This window comes from Eptesicus fuscus, chromosome 16 (assembly GCF_027574615.1).
Source record: "Eptesicus fuscus isolate TK198812 chromosome 16, DD_ASM_mEF_20220401, whole genome shotgun sequence".
Classification (NCBI taxonomy): Eukaryota; Metazoa; Chordata; class Mammalia; order Chiroptera; family Vespertilionidae; genus Eptesicus; species Eptesicus fuscus.
In genome coordinates, this window is record NC_072488.1 from 10,290,828 (window position 1) to 10,310,249 (window position 19,422).

Sequence of the window (19,422 nt, forward strand, 5' to 3'; positions counted from 1 at the left end):
ATTCAGAACTTTAGTTTTCATCAAGCCAAACGGATTTTCTTTCCAAGTAGTCTGTTTTCAAGGTTTCAGTACGTGTTACCATCTTACAATACAAATAATATCTGCTATTGTTAAGATTTGTCACTTACAAAGTTACTAGAGAGTGAAGTATTTAAAATATTTATGCAGTTTACATGGTAGATTTTCCATAATTCTGTAACTTCAGTTTACCAAAAATACTGTTTATTTATAATTAGTCAATGAAGCTACATTTTTAACAATGCTTGGAGAAAAGGATTTACCCAGTTAACTGCCACGATATTTTGAATTTAATTAAAAAAGGTCTGCTGCTTGTGTCTATAGACGCTTATGGCGTACAAATGGTTAATAATTCCTGAACATCTTAATGCCAGTTCTTTTCCTGACAGTTTTATTAATTGGGATTCCTCTGGAGATCATTCTTTGGAAAACAAATCTTCCTTACTCCACCTTTACCCGAGAGGTCAGAATACAAGTATTCCTTCCTTTGTATGCACTTTAATCTTTCCCCCTAATTATTCCTTGTCACTACATATGTAATTTCAAAAAAATATCCACTATAATTAAAATTCAGGAAGAGCACACTGGGACTTCAATGTAGCTGTCAGTTATATTAATTATAATTTACTGAATGGTTACTGATAAACGTTTTAAATAAACTAAATTCTTTTCTAGTAGGAAAGTAATAACTAGCAGTGGTTTTTTAATAACTGATTTGAGAGAAACATCGCTTTGTTGTTCCATTTATTTATGTATTCATTGTTATTTTTTGTATGTGCCCTGATCTGAGATCAACCTGCAACCTTGGTGTATTGGGGCAACGCTCTAACTAACTGAGCCAGCTGGCCAGGGCTAACTAGTAGTTTCTTGAATAATAGTTCTCTAGGTGATCAAGACAATTTATCTTGAGTAATAAATAAGAAAATAGATAGAATTATTTGAAATATTTGAGTTATGCTCCATAAAACACTATTCTATAATCTCCTTAATTCATTCATTAAAAAATTATTGTCCTTCACCAAAATGTAAATTTTAAAGTATTATTTAGTATGTTAAGCAGTATTATGTATGCCCAACCTAAGAAATGAAATTTAAGAATATAATGGAAACTCCTTGTGTAAGCCTTTCTCAATCATCCCTTTTCATGTCTCTCCCCATGTGTAAACACTATACTGAATTTTCTAAGTTATTTTAATTTTTTTTTAGTTATTTTAATTTTTTATAATAAGTTTTACTATATGTAAATCTGTACCTAAATAATATAGTTTATTGATTGCTTATTTTTGAACTTTATAAAAAATGGTATAGCCCTGGCTGGTTTCTCAGTAGTTAGAGCAATACAGGAGGCAACCAGTTGATGTGTCTCTCTCTCACATCAATGTTTCTCTCTCTTTCTCTGTCTCTCCCCCTCCCTTCCACTCTCTTTAAAAATCAATGGAAAAAATATCCTCGGGTAAGGATTAACAACAACAAAAAAGGTATATTGTAAATGTTTTCTTAAGAGTTACTTTTTTTGTTTTTGTCCTAAGATCTACTTTTAAATTTCTAAAATTCATTTTCATTGCTCTGTAGGACATTGATTTTTATGGCTAGTTATTGAATATACAATGATTTGTACTTCTGTTAATCCCTAAAGGGTAAGCAGAGGGTACAAAAAGTAAGGGGAAAATGAAATCAAGTTTATAAAAATTAATTCTGGAAAAGATACTTAGGAAAGTTTGTAAAATGGAGTTGAAATTGTGAACATGTACGTGATAATAAATCTTAGTATACTAGGACTAACCATAACCTTGAAGGGAGAAAAATAGTTTTAGGCCACCCCCCCCACCCTAAAAAAATTTTATAATGCTCTCCCACAAACGTTACTTGGATTATGATGGCGTGAAGTTGGGGGAGGGTGGTAGACACACTGAGCATAAAAGCCTGTGAGTTCAATGATTGTGCTGGTGGTGAGGCTTGTTGAGTTCCTGGTGTCTTTTAGGGAAGTGTTTGTGCTTTATTGGGGTTTATTTTGCAGGGACTCTTGACTACCTTTGGGTACTTTTTAAGAGTTTGTTCTGTTTTAAAGGGATTGTGATTGGGCAGGTTCAAAGCAGTTATTGAAAGTGGGCATTATGATCTTCTACCCTCAACTTTTGCTGGTTTTCTCCTCTTACCTTGACTCATTTTCTCTCTCTTTAAAAAAAATTTTTTTTAATTGATTTCAGAGAGGAAGGTAGAAAGAGAGAGTGAGAGATAGAAACATCAATGATGAAAGAGAATCATTGATCGGCTGCCTCCTGCATGCCCCACACTGGGGATCAAGCCTGCAACCCAGGCATGTGTCCTGACTGGGAATCGAACTGTGACCTCCTGGTTCATAAGTCAGTGCTCAACCACTGAGCCACGCTGGCCGGTCTATCTCTCTTTTTTAATTGTTCCCTTCCTTAAATATTGGATTGTCTTTGTGGTAATTTATTCTCTTCTCTTCTCACTTTTCCTTGGTCATCTCATCTACTCTACTACCAGGTATTCCAAAAACCTTTTTATTCCACTTCTTTGGAAGTCAGCTGGACTTATCTACTTGGATGTCATATTCATTATTAATGTGTACATAACTGAATTCATTAGCCTCTCCCTCAGACATCTGTTATCGCCTGCAAACTCTGTCTTCACTAAATGGCATTAATGTCTACACCATCTCTCATGCCAGGAAACTTGGTGCTTGTAGGAGCTTATTTAGAGACTATAATCCTGAAAGTAAACAAAATTTCAGCCAGAAAAATGCCTCATCATAGTTTTGTTTTTAACAGCATAAAGAAACAGTCTAAAGTCCTGTACTACTTACTGCCTTGCTTAAAAACTATGACACAGCCGAAACCGGTTTGGCTCAGTGGATAGAGCGTCGGCCTGCGGACTCAAGGGTCCCAGGTTCGATTCCGGTCAAGGGCATGTACCTTGGTTGCGGGCACATCCCCAGTAGGGGGTGTGCAAGAGGCGGCTGATCGATGTTTCTCTCTCATCGATGTTTCTAACTCTCTATCCCTCTCTCTTCCTCTCTGTAAAAAATCAATAAAATATATTTTTAAAAAAACACAAACTATGACACATACACACATAGAAATATTTTATAGTCAATACAAGCTATGTAGAAGACTTTGATAACATGAGAAGTTATATATAACTTTAGTGAAAAAAGGATGTTCTTAAACAATATGTACACTATGGTACCATAATTCGTATGTATAGAATAATAAATATACAAATCTTTGCATTAGTTCTAGATGGAACACTTGTGGGTGTTTTTTATTTACCTGCATTTTCTACACTTGTACAGTAAACATGCCTTACTTTTATAATTCATACATGCAGGCAATTTGGCCTCTTGTTTTTTTACCCCCAGTTCTTACTGATTTATTCCAGTATCTCATTCCGCCCAACTGTTCCTACATAAACCCCACTGCTCACTGTGCTGGAATTAAATGGTCACAGCAGCCCTCTGGCCTCCACTGCTCAGCTACCAACGCGATCTTCCTGAAGATCTTAGCTGGTTGGGTCGTTCCCTTGTTTAACCTTTCCAACTTAAGTAGCTAAATGTTCACCTCCCCAAACCATCAAGAATAGAGTAAATTTTGAATATTTTTCCTTAGGATTTGGTCTGAAGACCTTTAGCAAACTAGCTTTTAACCAACTCAAGATTTAATATAACATTTTCTTCTAACCCCAACCAGATCACTTTTGACAAGAACACAGATAGTTATGCCAAATGTGGGGGGTGCAGGAAGAGAGGAAGGAAGGAAGGGAGAAAGCGAGAGAGAAAATATGAATTGAACTCAGGCATTTGCAGATTTTTGCTCTTTGCTTGTCCCTTCTGTTTTATCTCTGCAACTTGTCACACTGCCCTTGCTGGGTGTGTTTTTTTGTTTGTTTCTATTCAAGGGACAATTTATCAGTTTTCTTGAGTATTTAGCCAGTAGGAACAAATACCCACATAATGAAAATCCATTCGTTTTAGTGCCAATTATTATATCAGCAGATCTTATTAGAAGTATTTATTGAAGCATGTCATGCTAATAGTCCCAGAGTGTAATTATACTTGCAGATTTCTCATGCTTTTAGGGAGTTTTTAACATGTTCCAGATGGTTAAGTAGGAAGGAGTAGACATTTTGTACTGTCTTTTCAATTATGATTAAGAATTTGATGTTACTACTTATGTTACCATTATTGCTTTTGTTAGATTAAAACATGAGAGGAATTTAAACAAAATATGTAGATCCTGTGGTGTTTTTTTTAAAAAAAAAACATTTCTTCTATTATGGTCAACAATTAACAGGACCTTTTAGATTCTTTTCCTCTGGTAAATTTTTAATTGCTTTAATTTAAGCATCATTAAAATGAGATAATTGCATGTTAAGTAGCAATTCTTTTATTTTCCAATGATATTGCTAAATTTAATCCAATTTGTTTTGTTGAGCATGTACAACAAATATCATGGTCAAGTTATTATTAATGGTTCAATGTATAGGTCTGTATGGGCAATTTTAATTTTTATTCTTGTTTGTGTTTATTTAAGTTTTTATATATTCATTTGTCTCAAAAATTTTTTATACAAAAGATGTTAAGATGGGATTAATTTTTAAAAGAATGATTCACAGTAGGATTCCATTGAATGAAATATTTTAGTTTTACATATAAAGAATAATATTTGCTTTATAAGATTTAGTATATGCAAGACTTTCAGAGGTATCTATATAAGGGTTACAGAAGACATCTTGAAGAGATGAAATTTAGACTGATTAGTGGAAATACCTCTCTGAGTTAGTGGTAAGAGATGATAACAGTATATTTGAAAAGCAATTCTACTTGGGGTTCATGAGACCATCTTTCATTTAATAACCAAGCTAGAATTTTTCCTTTCCCCTTCTTTGCAGTATCCCAGCCTCCTCCTCTTCTACCCATGCATGCCACTTCCATCATGAGGTGGAAAGAGTCGTTACTGTGATTCCCATCATCTTGGAGGCAGGGAGGGTTTACTTACCCACCTGACCCTTTTTCTGGTATATGACATTTGAAACACTCTTGTCTTCTTGAAACATTTAGAAAATTGTAATAATGGCACTCAGTCCTCATCTTTCCTAAGGTTTTCTTTGTCCCTTAATATATATATAATGTATTTAAAATCTCTTTATTTTTCTCTTAAATCACAGCATCTCAGTGTTTGCTTGAACTTGGGCACTGTATATAAGTTGAGACTTTATGTGTGTGTGTGTGTGTGTGTGTTCAGGCACCTTTTTAAGCACAGATCATGACTTTGCATTCCCCATTGGTCTAATTTGTTACCCAGCTGGTGTTGCTCAGTGGTTGAGCATTGACCTATGAACCAGGAGGTCATGGTTTGATTCCTGGTGAGGGCACATGCCCGGCGTTGCCGGCTGAATCCCCGGTTGGGTGGGTGCAGGAGGCAGCCAATCAGTGATTCTCTCTCATCATTATTATTTCTCTCCCTCTCTCTTCCTCTCTGAAATCAATAAAAAATATATTTTAAAAATCATCCTATATAATAAAAGCCTAATAGGTTAAGTGTCCTACTGTTAGTTCAACCATTCGACCAGTCGCTATGACGCACACTGACCACGAGGAGTCAGTAGGTTAGCTTGCTGATGGGGTCCAGCCGATCGGAACTGGGCGAGACGGGCCGGACACGCCTTGGAGCCCTCCCACAGTTCCTCCCCGGCCCTAATTGTGCACCCGTGGGGTCCCTCGGCCTGGCCTTCACCCTCTCACAATCCGGGACCCCTTGGGGGATGTCCGAGAGCCAGTTTCGGCCCGATCCCCACAGGCCAGGCTGAGGGACCCCACTGGTGCCAAACCCATGCACCGGGCCTCTAGTTATTTATAAGTAGAAAGAATAAACATATAAATACAGCCAGGAAAAAAAAATTAAAGACATATAAATGGCTCTTTCAAAAGATTAAGGGCAGAATGTAATTAGGTATTATGTAAGTAGCAGTCTTAAGTAGGAATATACAATATATTTAATCACCAGAAAAGACTTTAACTGTAAAGTCAGACTTTTATACATTGTCTTTGGAAATATTTTTCCATTTGGCCTTAAAGGTTATATTTTCTTTACCTAGCATTCTGACCTTTATCATCTCTTAAACAATAAAATGACAATCTAACCTCCCTGTTTTTTTTTTTTTTCTTCTTTTCCTTTGCTTTAGTTTTTTGCATAATTGTCCTTAAATGAGGTGAGAGTGAAGAGATTAGAGCCATCTCTGGAGAACATCTTTACCCCGTTCCCCTGGAAGCTAACCTCAGGAGCACTAACTTGACCCTATCTGTTTTGAGGACTCATTATGAACAAAGAAGTCTCCCAGGTAAGAATTGTAGCTCTGTTTTTAAAGAGCTTCATCTCTACAAAAGTATGGAGAAAATGACTGCCTGTTGACTCTTATTTTTATGGAAATATATGATCTGAGAAGCTTCAAGGTTATCATAAAACATGTGCTGACATTTCTAATTGAAAATGTTCAAATAGTTTTAGATTACACTTTATAAACTGCTTCAATGCACATTGAAATTAATATAGGCTTCAATAAGGGAATGTTATATAAGTACCTGGACTTTATGAAAGAGAAAGGGAGGAAAAAAAAATAGAATAATCTAGTGATTAAAGTCTGGCCTAGTTTTCTTATTCTTTAACTCAGTGTTCAGTGAGTGCGTCTGAGAAAGTCTTTATTTTCTTTATGTCACAATGAAAATTTTTATCTTTTCTATTTCCCCTTAACATTTATTAAAAACATTTTTAAAACTGCGAAACAATTGCAAGATTGATAAACTGAACACCTCTATATCATTACCCAGATTCACCAATTGTAAACATGTGTTATGTTTGCTTTATCTCTCTGTATTTTACTACTTCTGCTCCTCCACCACTATTATGGTGATAATGATGAAGAATCATCTGAGAGTAAGTTGTAGACATTTATGATCTTTCACTCCTAAATGTTCATTATTTGTCTCCTACTTAACCACAGCATAATAACCACATTCAAGAAACATAACGTTTTTATTATTATATCTAACTAGAGGCCCGGTGCATGAAATTTGTGCATGGGTAGGGTCCCTAGGCCTGGCCGGTGATCAGGGATGATCTGTGGGGTGACCAGTGGGACATTCAGGGAGCCCCCACTGGCACCCGCCTTGGCTGGCCTGGTGCTGCCCACTCGCCGGTCCCACCCCCTGCTGCTACCACCGCTGGTAGCCTCCCTCTGCAGAGCAATCAGTGGGGGGCTCAGGGGGGCCCCTGCTTGCACCCACCTTGGCTGGCCTGGGGCCTGCGGGCTGGGGGCAGCTCCTGCGTTGAGCATCTGCCCCAGGGTGGTCAGTGCGCATCATAGCGACTGGTTGTTCCGCCGGTACTTTTGCTGTTCGGTTGATTTTTTATTTTATTTTATTTTATTTTGCATATTAGGCTTTTATTATATAGGATATACAATCCATATTAAAATTTTATCAGCTGTCTGATCCAGAATCACACACTGCATAGTTGTCACATCTCTTTGATTCCTTTTACCTGGAATAGTTTATCAGCTTTTCTTTGTCTCCCGTGATATCGATGTTTTGGAAGAGTCCAGGCCAGCTCTTTTGGACAGCGGCACTCATTTTGAGCCTGTCTCTTTCCATCTATGCTCCTTTCTAAAGAGACTATGCTATGGGACTTTGGAGATTCAGGGATTTGGTACTAAGAACCTTATATGGAGAACAAAGCCTATAACTATATCTTCAGGGGAAAATTTGTCAAAACATAGTAAGAGCTCAAAATTTCAGAAGGTAGACCCTAAAGATGATTTGAATAATATTGAAAGGAATTTTGTGTGTTTATTTGTAAGTATACATATAATTTTAGAATCTAAGATTTATATATTTTTGGACAAAAATTAAGGTTTTACAAAGTAGAACTTTTTGATTTTGAAGGAATAGCACATTTACATTTTAAGGTGATTCACATCTTACAGGAAATAATTGGATTTATATTATGACCATAAAAGATAAGTCAGGATTATTAATATGGTCAATTTTATTTCTTTCCATGTTATGTTTGGACCAAGATTGAAAAGATTCTCTGTTCATGTGTTTGGGAACCTTGTAAATACCTCCCAGGGTTTTTAGATGTGGTATAATTTGTCAGCATTTTAGTGTAGAGGCAAAAGCAAAACATGGGAATCTATAGTTAGCTTTCCTACTTATCAATTACTGGAGGCCCAATGCATGAAGATTCGTGCAAGAACGGGTCTTCCTTCCCCTGGCTGCCGGCACCGCCTTCTCTCTGGCTGAAGCCGCCTTTTCGCTCTGACCTGGAGCCACCTTTCTGCCTTCCCACACTGCCCAGAGGCCCGGAGTGGCTGGGGTGGTGTGGAATGCCCCGACTGCTCGGCGCCTGCATATGCAAATTAACCCACCATCTTTGTTGGGTTGATTTGCATACTCCTGGTTGGGTGGTGGGCGTCGCGAAGGTACGGTCAATTTGCATCTTACTCTTTTATTATTGTAGATGTGACTGTAGGTTAGTTATATAAGTTAAAGCATAGCCAGTTTCTAGAACCAAGTTACCTAAGAATGATTTTTACCACTGCCACTTATGATGTTGGGCAGATTAAGTAACCCCTCCATGCCTCAGATTTCTTATCTCTGAAATGGATTATAATGTTACCTATCTCATATTTTATGAGTAAATTAATTAGTAAGGTTTATGAGTACATAAAATAAGCTAGATGCTTAGAACAGTGATTGGCAAATAGTAAGTCCAAAAAAGTGTTAGTCATCATCATTGTCATCACCATCAGACCATAGTTTCTTTATTAGTCAGATAAAACTGTTGAACTCAGTCAGTGCATCTATGAAGTGGAGGTAATAATAATATACACTTCATAGGGCAGTTGTGATGAATAAATGAGTTAATACATATAAAACACATAAAAATCTATATTACATTGTCACATCCTTTAATTAAATGCATATTCATGGGGTTACATTTTTGTGAACCTTTCTGTTATTTTGTTCCTCTCGAATTCTTCATTACTACTGATTTTATACAGCAAAAGTGGGAATAGACAAGATAGGCATTTTGTATATTCTAAGTGGCTTATATAGTCAAAAGGTTTGAGAAGCACTATACTAGCTGATAATTGCTAGGGTGCCTTATTCTGAAATTTTATAAATCTTAGTTTCTGGTTTAATTTATAAGCATTGTTTTCATACTTATTCTGTTGAGAACACTGGAAAGTGAAATTTGAGTTTTACTGGTTTGGAGTTAGTCTTTAGTTGGATATTGCACTGGAAGAGTTATAACGAGATAAATTCATATGATCATTGAGCAGATATTGATGCTCTTTAACCAGTTATTCACATGGAATGCTTGGAGAAATTTTTTTCATTTTTCAATAGGTATCAATAATGTTTTTGCCAAATATATTTTGAATCAAGTGATGTGGCTTAAGTTTCAAGCAGGGCTTTTAAAAATGCACTATCTTTATATAAATTTGGGCAATGAAGGTTATATGTAGACTAGAGGCCTGGTGCACGAAATTCATGCACTTCGGAGGGGGGTCCCCTCAGCCTGGCCTGCACCCTCTCGCAGTACGGGAGCCCTGCAATTGGTCACCCCACAGAGGGAGGCCCTGCCCACCCACTGCAGTGCTGCTGGCCAGGTAGCCTGGGCCTCCCTCTGCAGGGTGATCAATTGCGGGGCTCCACGATCGATCACCCCAAAGAGGTAGGCCCCACCCACCCGGCCGGGGCTCCGCGATGGATTGCCCCTGCAGAGGGAAGCCCAGGCTACCCGTTGCAGTGCCACCAGCTGGGTAGCCTGGGCCTTCCTCTACAGGGGCGATCGATCACACCCCACAGAGGGAGGCCCCGCCCACCTGCTGCAGCCCACCAGTCAGTGGCCTGGGCCTCTCTTTTTGGGGTGATCTTGGAGCCCCCCAATTGATCGCCCCGCCAGCCGGTGTTCTGGGCCTCCCTCTGCGGGATGATCATGGGATGATGGCGGCACCCCCGACCAATCACATCGCACCTGCCTTGGCTGGCCTGCTGCAGTTAAATATTTCACCCTTTGTTCTCCCTGCATAATCTACAATAATAATCTGCTCCGTGTTGATATTTACTGCTGCGTTGCTGACAATTACCTGAAAGAGAAGTTGGGCTTCTTCACTGGGCTGGAAAAAGTTTAGCTACATCAGAAAGCAGGTCTAATTAAGCAAGTTTATTGTATATGTATAAAAGGCTACGTTGACGCATATGTGCGATACATATAAAGCTCTCGCTGGTGCCAATCACACGCGTGTGTTTCCATTTGTCATTGTAGATTGTGAATTTGGTTGACACTTCTATTATAAAGGGCCAATCGCGATATTAAAATATTTCTTCTAATTAATTTCCTCTCAATGTGCACAAATCTGTGTACCAAGCCACTAGTGTATGTATAATTACCCAATGTTATTTAAGAGAACTGTAATCATTTAATGAGATTCATAGATTTATAAGAAAATGTTGAAGGTATGTTTGTTTTAATAAGATAGCTGCACAAATATGTATGTTGTATTCTGTTTTTCCACAGTAACAAATTAATACCAGTAGGAGTATTTTACCAAGGCAAATGCATATGTTTTAATCTTTAAAAAGTTATCTTTTAAATAAAATTAATGTGAGAAACTTAAAATGTTAACTTTGTAAAACTGATACGATTTTTTTCTTCATCCTATATATTTAATTGTAAACCAAAAATAAACTTTTACAGTTTCCAAACTTATTCTCTTTCCATTTAGAAAAAAATTAGCACATTTTTTTAAAAAATATATATATTTTTTATTGATTTCAGAGAGGAAGGGAGAGGGAGAGAGAGAGAGAAAACATCAATGATGAGAGAGACTCATTGATTGGCCACCCCCTGCAGGTGACACTCTATCCACTGAGCCAACTGTAGAATAAGTTTTAATAATAAACAGATTCATTAAATACATTGTTTTAAATATTACATAGTTAAGTTATCCAATTCTTCATAATGTCTTTACTAGCATAATAAATTTAACTGCACAGGGTTTTCTTTTATAGAAACCCCTAAGAAAAATTTGATATTTTATAAAATTGATGAAATAAATAAAATGATGCCTTCATTTTTAAGAATTCATTGCTTTAAATCTATTTCTTTGCCTTTGCTTTCTATCTCTGACCATAATGGTTGAGATATTGGCAGAAGTTTATGGGGGTGGGGCTAGGGATAGCCAACATCTGAATTTTGGTCCCGTGCTTTGTGGATTCTGAGATAATTTTTGTTTCCAATGTTTAAAGAAATCCTTGTTGTCATTAGCCCAAAAATATCTGTTTTAATATGAAATTAGGAGGCATGCAAGGAAACCAAAATCATGGAAAAAATAGCAATTAATAGAAACTGTCTTTAAGGAAGTCCAGGCATTGTACTGATTAAACAAAGAAGAAAAGTTGGAAGATGTTGGAGTTCATCAAAATTAAAAACTTTTATTTATCAAAAGACACTATAAAGAAAGTGAAAAGATAAATCACAGAATGAAAGTAAATATTTGGAAATCATATATCTAATAGAGGTTTAGTAACCAAATATAAAAAACTTTTATGACTCGGAGAAACCAAGATGGCGGCATAGGTTAAACACCTAACCTGCAGCCGGGCACAACAATTTCAAAAATACAACTAGAGGTCAGAACGGACATCGTCCAGAACCACAGGAAAGTTGGTGGACTGAAATGCCCACAGCTGGGGGGAAGGAGAAGGCCACGGGGACAGTCGGGGAAGCCGTAAAAGCCTGAGGTATGGAGAAACGGGCGGAGACACGAGCACACGCGCCTGCGGGGAGGATGGAACCGGAGAGGAGGGGGCGGCTGATGACCTGGCCGGAGTTCACTGGCAGGAAGGAGATAAAGGCTCCGGAGTGCGCTGAGCACCGGCTCCGATTGCACTGAACCCCATTCCGGGCGAAACCCTGGGAAACTCACTCACTTTCGCAACTCCGCCGCCCCCACAGGCTGCCCGGCCCGGGACGCTGGGGACGCCGCCGCAGCGGCGGCGCCCGGAGCCCGGCGGCCTCCCAGCACCCGTCCCCGCCGCGCAGCCCCCGCGCGCCTGGTGCCGCGGGCCGCGCGCCCCGCACACCGGACGGAGGCCCGGGCGCCCTCTCCGTGCACCTCCCGGCGGCGCTAGACTTCAGTAGAGTTGACTGAATTCAAGGGATTAAGAAGTATAAATTGGGGGGACGCCGCGGCGGCGACGTCCGGAACACGGCGATGGCGGTGCCTGGAGCTCGGCGGCCGCCCAGCGCCCGTCCCAGCCGCGCGGCCCTCGCGCGCCTGGTTCCGCGGGACGCGCGCACCGCGCACCGGACGGAGGCCCGGGCGCCCTCTCCGTGCACCTCCCGGCGGCGCTAGACTTCAGTAGAGTTGACTGAATTCAAGGGATTAAGAAGTATAAATTGGGGGGACGCCGCGGCGGCGACGTCCGGAACACGGCGATGGCGGTGCCTGGAGCTCAGCGGCCGCCCAGCGCCCGTCCCAGCCGCACGGCCCTCGCACGCCTGGTTCCACGGGACGCGCGCACCGCGCACCGGACGGAGGCCCGGGCGCCCTTTCCGTGCACCTCCCGGCGGCGCTAGACTTCAGTAGAGTTGACTGAAATGAAGGGATTAAGAAGTACAAATTGAGAAGTTTGAAAAAGATGGCGGCGGAGGTTAAAGGCTGTTCTGTTGCCTCGCACCCAGCGAAATCGGAGGGGATGAGGTGTGGAGGTGCGTGGGTCTGGCTGGTGGCGGGGGAAAGGGGCTTTTGTTCCAAACCTAAGGGAGATTAGCTCTCCATCACCCTGAAACCCATCTTCTGGCGAACCCCGGGAGACCCAGATGCCTGCGGGGAGAGGCGGGACTCTTGCAGAGGTGCGCCCAGCAATCAGTGTTTGCTGCGCTGGAGTGCGGAACGAGGGGACTTAGATACATGGAAGGCAGAAGGACCAGACTCACAGCCATCGAGGCTCGCCGCACCATGGCCTGTTGGCGCCCTGAGACCCCGCCCCGCCCTGGGACCCGCCCCGCACGTTTTGAAGACCTGCCCCGCAAGTCTTGCAGGCACACCTGCGCCCCAAGCAATGGCTTATGCATGTGGGTGGCCTGCCCTCTGGCAGCGGACCAGATGATCTGCTGTTCTAGTCGGACTGCTCCAGGGCCACTCAGACAGGAGGAAGAAACTACAGTTTTTGCTGTAATCCTTGCTGAGTGCCTAAGGCAGTAGCTGATCTACACCCCATTGGAGACCCAGAAACGAGGGCATCTAGTGGTCTGTGGGAGATGACACCAGATTTCAACCACGTGCATAAGGGACACATTCAACGGGAATATTCAGTGAGCGCCAAAGCTTTGCTGCACCAAGACCCGGCCCATAAACGTGTCTCCTGCACAGCAACTCTTCCTTTATAGACAAAGAGAGCCCCCCCAGTGACACCAACAACAATCAAGACTTAACTATACAAAGGAGGACCAAGATGGAGGCATAGGGCGGAAGCCTGATTGTTGCCTACCACAACAACTTTGAGACTACGACAAGAGAGCAGAGCAGACACCATCCAAGACCACCATAGGGCTGGCTGAGTAGATGCTCTACAACTAGAATAAAAGAGGGATATGCGGGATGATGCTGATGCCGGTGACCCAAAGACCACACTTTAAGAACTACGGCTCAGGCGACACAAAAGAACTATGGCTCAGGCGATACAACAGCGGCCTGGAACGTGCTTGGCGCAGTTCCCCCGGCGGTCTCCGGCTGAGGGGACGGCTCCACTGGCAGCCAAGCACGGACAGACGAGCCCCTATGAGACATGGGGTGGGAGACTCCGCGCTTGCTGACCTCTGAGTCCGTCAAGAATCTCAACGCCCCGGAAGCGGCCAGGTGCGCATGCTCGGCGACCGGCCACCGATGCAGACCCAAGGGCCGACGCAGCGACGCCAGACTGGCCCACCGCCATGCACCGGGTGCACCGGAGCTTCGCCGAGCCGCCGCCCGACGAGTTCTGCAGCAGCCATACTGGAGCTCCGGAAGGATGGCCAGGGGAATTGCTGAGGGGGGATTGACCGGCAGGAATTGGGATCGGGAAGACGGGGCCCCGCTGAGACCCGGGTGCGGGCGGGGTTGCGCGCCTCTGGGCTCGGGTGTGGTCACACGCCTCTGGGTATAAGTGAGGCCTCACGTCCCTGGGTCTAGCTGAGGCCACATGCCCCTGGGTCCAGGTGAGGCCGGACTCCGGGTCCGGGTGAGGCCAAGTGCCCCTGGACCCGGATGACGCTGGATCCCGTGCCCGGGCGAGGCCAAGCGCCCCTGGGTCTGGGAGAGCCCACACACCCCTGGGTCCAGGCGAGACCATGTGTCCCTGGATCCGGGTGAGGCCGCGCGCACCTAAGCCCGGGTGAGCCCAAGTGGCCCTGGGTCTGGGAGAGGCCAAGCGTCCCTGGGTCCGGGTGAGACCATGTGTCCCTGGATCCGGGTGAGGGTTCGTGCACCTAGGCCCGGGTGAGCCCAAGTGGCCCTGGGTCTGGGAGAGGCCAAGCATCCCTGGGTCCGGGTGAGACCATGTGTCCCAGGATCCGGGTGAGGCCTCGTGCACCTAGGCCCGGGTGAGCCCAAGTGGCCCTGGGTCTGGGAGAGGCCAAGCATCCCTGGGTCCGGGTGAGACCATGTGTCCCTGGATCCGGGTGAGGCCTCGTGCACCTAGGCCCGGGTGAGCCCAAGTGGCCCTGGGTCTGGGAGAGGCCAAGCGTCCCTGGGTCCGGGTGAGACCATGTGTCCCTGGATCCGGGTGAGGCCTCGTGCACCTAGGCCCGGGTGAGCCCAAGTGGCCCTGGGTCTGGGAGAGGCCAAGCATCCCTGGGTCCGGGTGAGACCATGTGTCCCAGGATCCGGGTGAAGCCTCGTGCACCTAGGCCCGGGTGAGCCCAAGTGGCCCTGGGTCTGGGAGAGGCCAAGCGTCCCTGGGTCCGGGTGAGACCATGCGTCCCTGGATCTGGGTGAGGCCTCGTGCACCTAGGCCCGGGTGAGCCCAAGTGGCCCTGGGTCTGGGAGTGGCCAAATGTTCCTGGGTCTGGGTGAGACCATGTGTCCCTGGATCCGGGTGAGGCCTCGTGCACCTAGGCCCGGGTGAGCCCAAGTGGCCCTGGGTCGGGGAGAGGCCAAGCGTCCCTGGGTCCGGGTGAGACCATGTGTCCCTGGATCCAGGTGAGGCCTCGTGCACCTAGGCCCGGGTGAGCCCAAGTGGCCCTGGGTCTGGGAGAGGCCAAGTGTCCCTGGGTCCGGGTGAGACCATGTGTCCCTGGATCCGGGTGAGGCCTCGTGCACCTAGGCCCGGGTGAGCCCAAGTGGCCCTGGGTCTGGGAGAGGCCAAGCATCCCTGGGTCCGGGTGAGACCATGTGTCCCAGGATCCGGGTGAGGCCTCGTGCACCTAGGCCCGGGTGAGCCCAAGTGGCCCTGGGTCTGGGAGAGGCCAAGCGTCCCTGGGTCCGGGTGAGACCATGTGTCCCAGGATCCGGGTGAGGCCTCGTGCACCTAGGCCCGGGTGAGCCCAAGTGGCCCTGGGTCTGGGAGAGGCCAAGCGTCCCTGGGTCCGGGAGAGACCATGTGTCCCTGGATCCAGGTGAGGCCTTGTGCAACTAAGCCCGGGTGAGGCCACGTGCCCCTGGGTCTGGGAGAGGCCAAGCGTCCCTGGGTACGGGTGAAGCCAGATCCTGGGTCCGGGTGAGGCCGTGTGCCCCTGGATCCATCCGGGTGAGGCTGGGTCCCAGGCCCAGGTGAGACCACGCGCCCCTTGGGTATGGGTGAGGCCACGTGCCCCTTAGTCCAGGTGACGCCGTGCCCCTGGGTTCGGCCGAGACCAAACCAGAGGGAGTCGGACCTCCATTACCACCATTTGTCCACCATCCAGAGCTGAGGGGTCAGTGCTGACATGTACACATAAGGAACTACTGGACATCGAAATTGGGTCTCAAAAGAACTGTTGGTCCAGGGGGAAGCTCGCTACAGATTGATTCATTTGCCTGTCAGCATAAATATTATTGCTCGTCTCACATTCAGTTCTTATTAGTATATATCTAGTGACATTTGATCTCGTTCATCTAGAGGAAATGATGAACAACATAGACTGAGGAACAAGAACAGAACCAGAAGCAAGGAGGCATCGATCGGACTATCGGGCCTCAGAGGGAGGATAGGGGAGGGTAGGGGGAGGGTGGGGGGGAGGGGGAGAGTTCAACCAAAGGACCTGTATGCATGCATATAAGCCTATCCAACGGTTAAGTTCAACAGGGGATTGGGGCATGCGTGGGGAGAGGGGTGGGATGGGAATGGGGGGATGAGGACAAATATGTGACACCTTAATCAATAAAGAAATTTAAAAAAAAAAAAAAAAAACTTTTATGACTCAACAATAAAAAGACAAGAAACCCAATTTTTAAAAAATAGGCAAAGGACTTGAATAGATATTTCTCCAAAGAACATATGCAAGTGACCAATGTCATTAGTGATTAGGGAAGTGTAAAGATATCATTTCACACCCACTAGAATAGATATAATAAAAATAAAATTGCAAAACTGAAAGTAACTTTTGGTGAGAAGGTGGAGAAATTGGAATGCTTGTACATTGCTGGTGAGAATTTAAGATGGTACAACCATTATGGAGACAGTTTGGCAGTGCCTCAAAAAGTTAAGAGAGTTACAGTATGACCTAGTAGTTCCACTCCTAGGTATATACTTAAGAGAATTGAAAACATGTTCACACAAAAAATTTGCATTTAAGTGTTTACAATAGTATTATTGATAAATAGCCCCCAAATGGAAAAAATTAAATGACCATCAACTGATGATTACAAAAACAAAATGTGGTATATCAAACAATGGAAATTTAATCATAAAAAAGGACAATAAAATTGTTGAAATCCCCATCCTTTCTTAACAAGAGAAAGATTTCAATTGTCATTTAAATGAAAAGAGAAAATTGGAAACTTCTTTCAGAGAACTGCAGGTGTCTGAAGACTCTTGTTTGAGAAAAATTTCTCATCCATAGTCCGTGTTATCCATTGTGCCACTGGACCCTTGAGAAACATTTTCTTTTTTTAAAAACTCAGCTGTCAAAATGACCTATTGTTAGAGTTGTTTATTAACTGTTACTTACTTTTCAAATTATGCTGTTGTCAGCTAAATCTGGGAGATGAGTAACAAATTTCTTATGTGGAAATGTATAAATCAACTGGAATACAAAGCACTGACCTATTTCTTTAGCCTCTCCTATTTGGTTTAGTCTGGTCCATTTGAACCGAGATAGATGTGGTTTCTAGTTCCTAAAACTGCTCTCTAGAGATTGCATGAGATTGGGTATAATTTAGCAAGTCTTTTTAAATCAACAGGGTACTTTTACTTAGAAACCTTACCTCTTTTTAAAAGGTGATATGCAAATTGGTTTCCTGAAACCAACATTTCTTAATGAACCTTCTTATTTAAGTACCCTAACTGCCAAATATAAAACCATTCCACAAAAAGAACGGCTATAATAGTTTCCACTCATCAGAGGTTTTGCATTCCACTATCTGTTTGTTGTTGTGTAAATAGAAAGCAGTTCATACCAGAATAATCAGCAAATTGTTGGTGACTCTCTCCCAGCTTCTTACTATTGGCTCTTATTTTGGTAGGCCTGCCTGTCTGGCTGCTCTTGAATTGTTGTCTGATGACTCCTGAGTCCCAGAATCTTAGATAAATTTAGCAAATATCAATAGCCAGTAGTCTGAGGGTAGTTCAGTATGGGGAATCTCCTTTTTTAAATTAAATTTTATTTTTTTATATATTTCTTTATTGATTTCAGAGAGGAAGAGAGAAGCAGAGAGAGAGAGAGAGAGAAGAAACATCAATGATGAGAGAGAATCATTGATCAGCTGCCTCCTGCACACCCCCTACTGGGAATTGAGGCTGCAACCCAGGCATGTGCCCTTGGCCGGAATCGAACCTGTGACCCTTCAGTCTGCAGGCTGACGCTCTATCCACTGAACCAAGCTGGCTAGGGCAGGAATCTCCTTTTAAATCCAGATTTATTTGTTGCTCAAAATTATCCAGTTTATGAGATTATATTATTTATGTTTACAGTTGTATACCTGTAACACAGTGATGGGCAACCTTTTGAGCTTGGTGTGTCCAACTTCGCGAAAAAACTGAGCATAACTCGGGTAGTGTGTCACTTTGAGGAAAAAACATTATTTCGCAAATGTTTCATCCTCAGGAGCAGCAAATGTTTCATCCTCCGCTGAGGCGGCCGCATGTCATCAGAAATGGCTACGTGTGTCAGTGCTGACACGCATGTCATAGGTTCACCATCACTGCTGTAACAGGTCTTTGTGTCTCCATAGTACTATGAAATACAGTAGGCAGTTTCTGCAAAATAGTAGTTATTTACCTTTTCAAAATTAGAAGAGATGTTCTCTAATTTCTAAACCAGGAAGGTCAGGGTATGGTGTGTTTTTTCCCCCATTGGAAACGGGGGAACAAGGATTTCAATTGTCGGAAGAATTTACAGAGCATTATGAAAGATTCCAGAAAAGATTTAACCATAAAAAAATCTTAAATATTCTTTAAAAGTTTTAAATGTTGTATTAGTGACATAACTTAGTCACTTGTAATTCATCATCCATCTTAGCATCTGTATCTTTTACGCATTATTTTAGATATTGGATATACAGTAAAAAGAGCAAGTAATTGGCTTTGAGTTTGCAATCTAGAAGAGAAGAGAAAGAAGAGAATTGTAATTTATAGCACACTATAGTAAGAAATACATGTCCATTTTCAGAGCCAGTAGAATTCCAGATGAGTAAATTCTCAGATTTTCTTCAGTTTTATTTCTACTTTTGTTGAAAAGTTTAGAGTTGACACTTTTTCATTATTATATATTTGCTAGAGGCCCGGTGCACGAAATTTATGCACAGGGGGAGGGTCCCCTCAGCCCAACCTGCACCCTCTCCAATCCTGGGGATCGTGCCTAAACCGGCAGTCGGACATTCCTCTCACAACCCGGGACTGCTAGCTCCTAACTGCTCGCCTGCCTGCCTGATCGCCCCTAACTGGCCCCCCCCCCCCCCACCGCCAGCCTGATCACCCCTAACCACCTCTGCCTGCCAGCCTGATGGCCCCTAACTGCCCCCCCTACCGTCCTGGTCGCCCCAACTACCCCCCTACCACCAGCCTGGTCACCCCCAACTGCCCCCCCCCCCCCCGCCGGCCTGGTCACCCCTAACTGCCCCCCTGCTGGCCTGGTTGCCTTTTACTGCCCCCACTGCCAGCCTGGTCACCCCCAACTGCCTCCCCTGCCGGCCTGG

At 43.8% G+C, this 19,422-nt stretch overlaps 1 protein-coding gene and 1 long non-coding RNA gene across 2 annotated transcripts in view; one reads left to right on the plus strand and one right to left on the minus strand.

Annotated features, from left to right (window-relative positions):
* The window catches only part of NCOA1 (nuclear receptor coactivator 1), a 167,265-nt gene that overhangs the window by 70,913 nt on the left and 76,930 nt on the right, over nt 1-19,422 (plus strand). Inside the window, exon 3 of the mRNA XM_054728547.1 lies at nt 6,223-6,378. The gene's annotated coding sequence lies outside the window, so the exon portion shown is untranslated. The remainder of the gene's footprint in view (nt 1-6,222; nt 6,379-19,422) is intronic.
* The window catches only part of LOC129151936 (uncharacterized), a 114,553-nt gene that overhangs the window by 51,027 nt on the left and 44,104 nt on the right, over nt 1-19,422 (minus strand). The gene's annotated exons all lie outside the window — the stretch shown is intronic.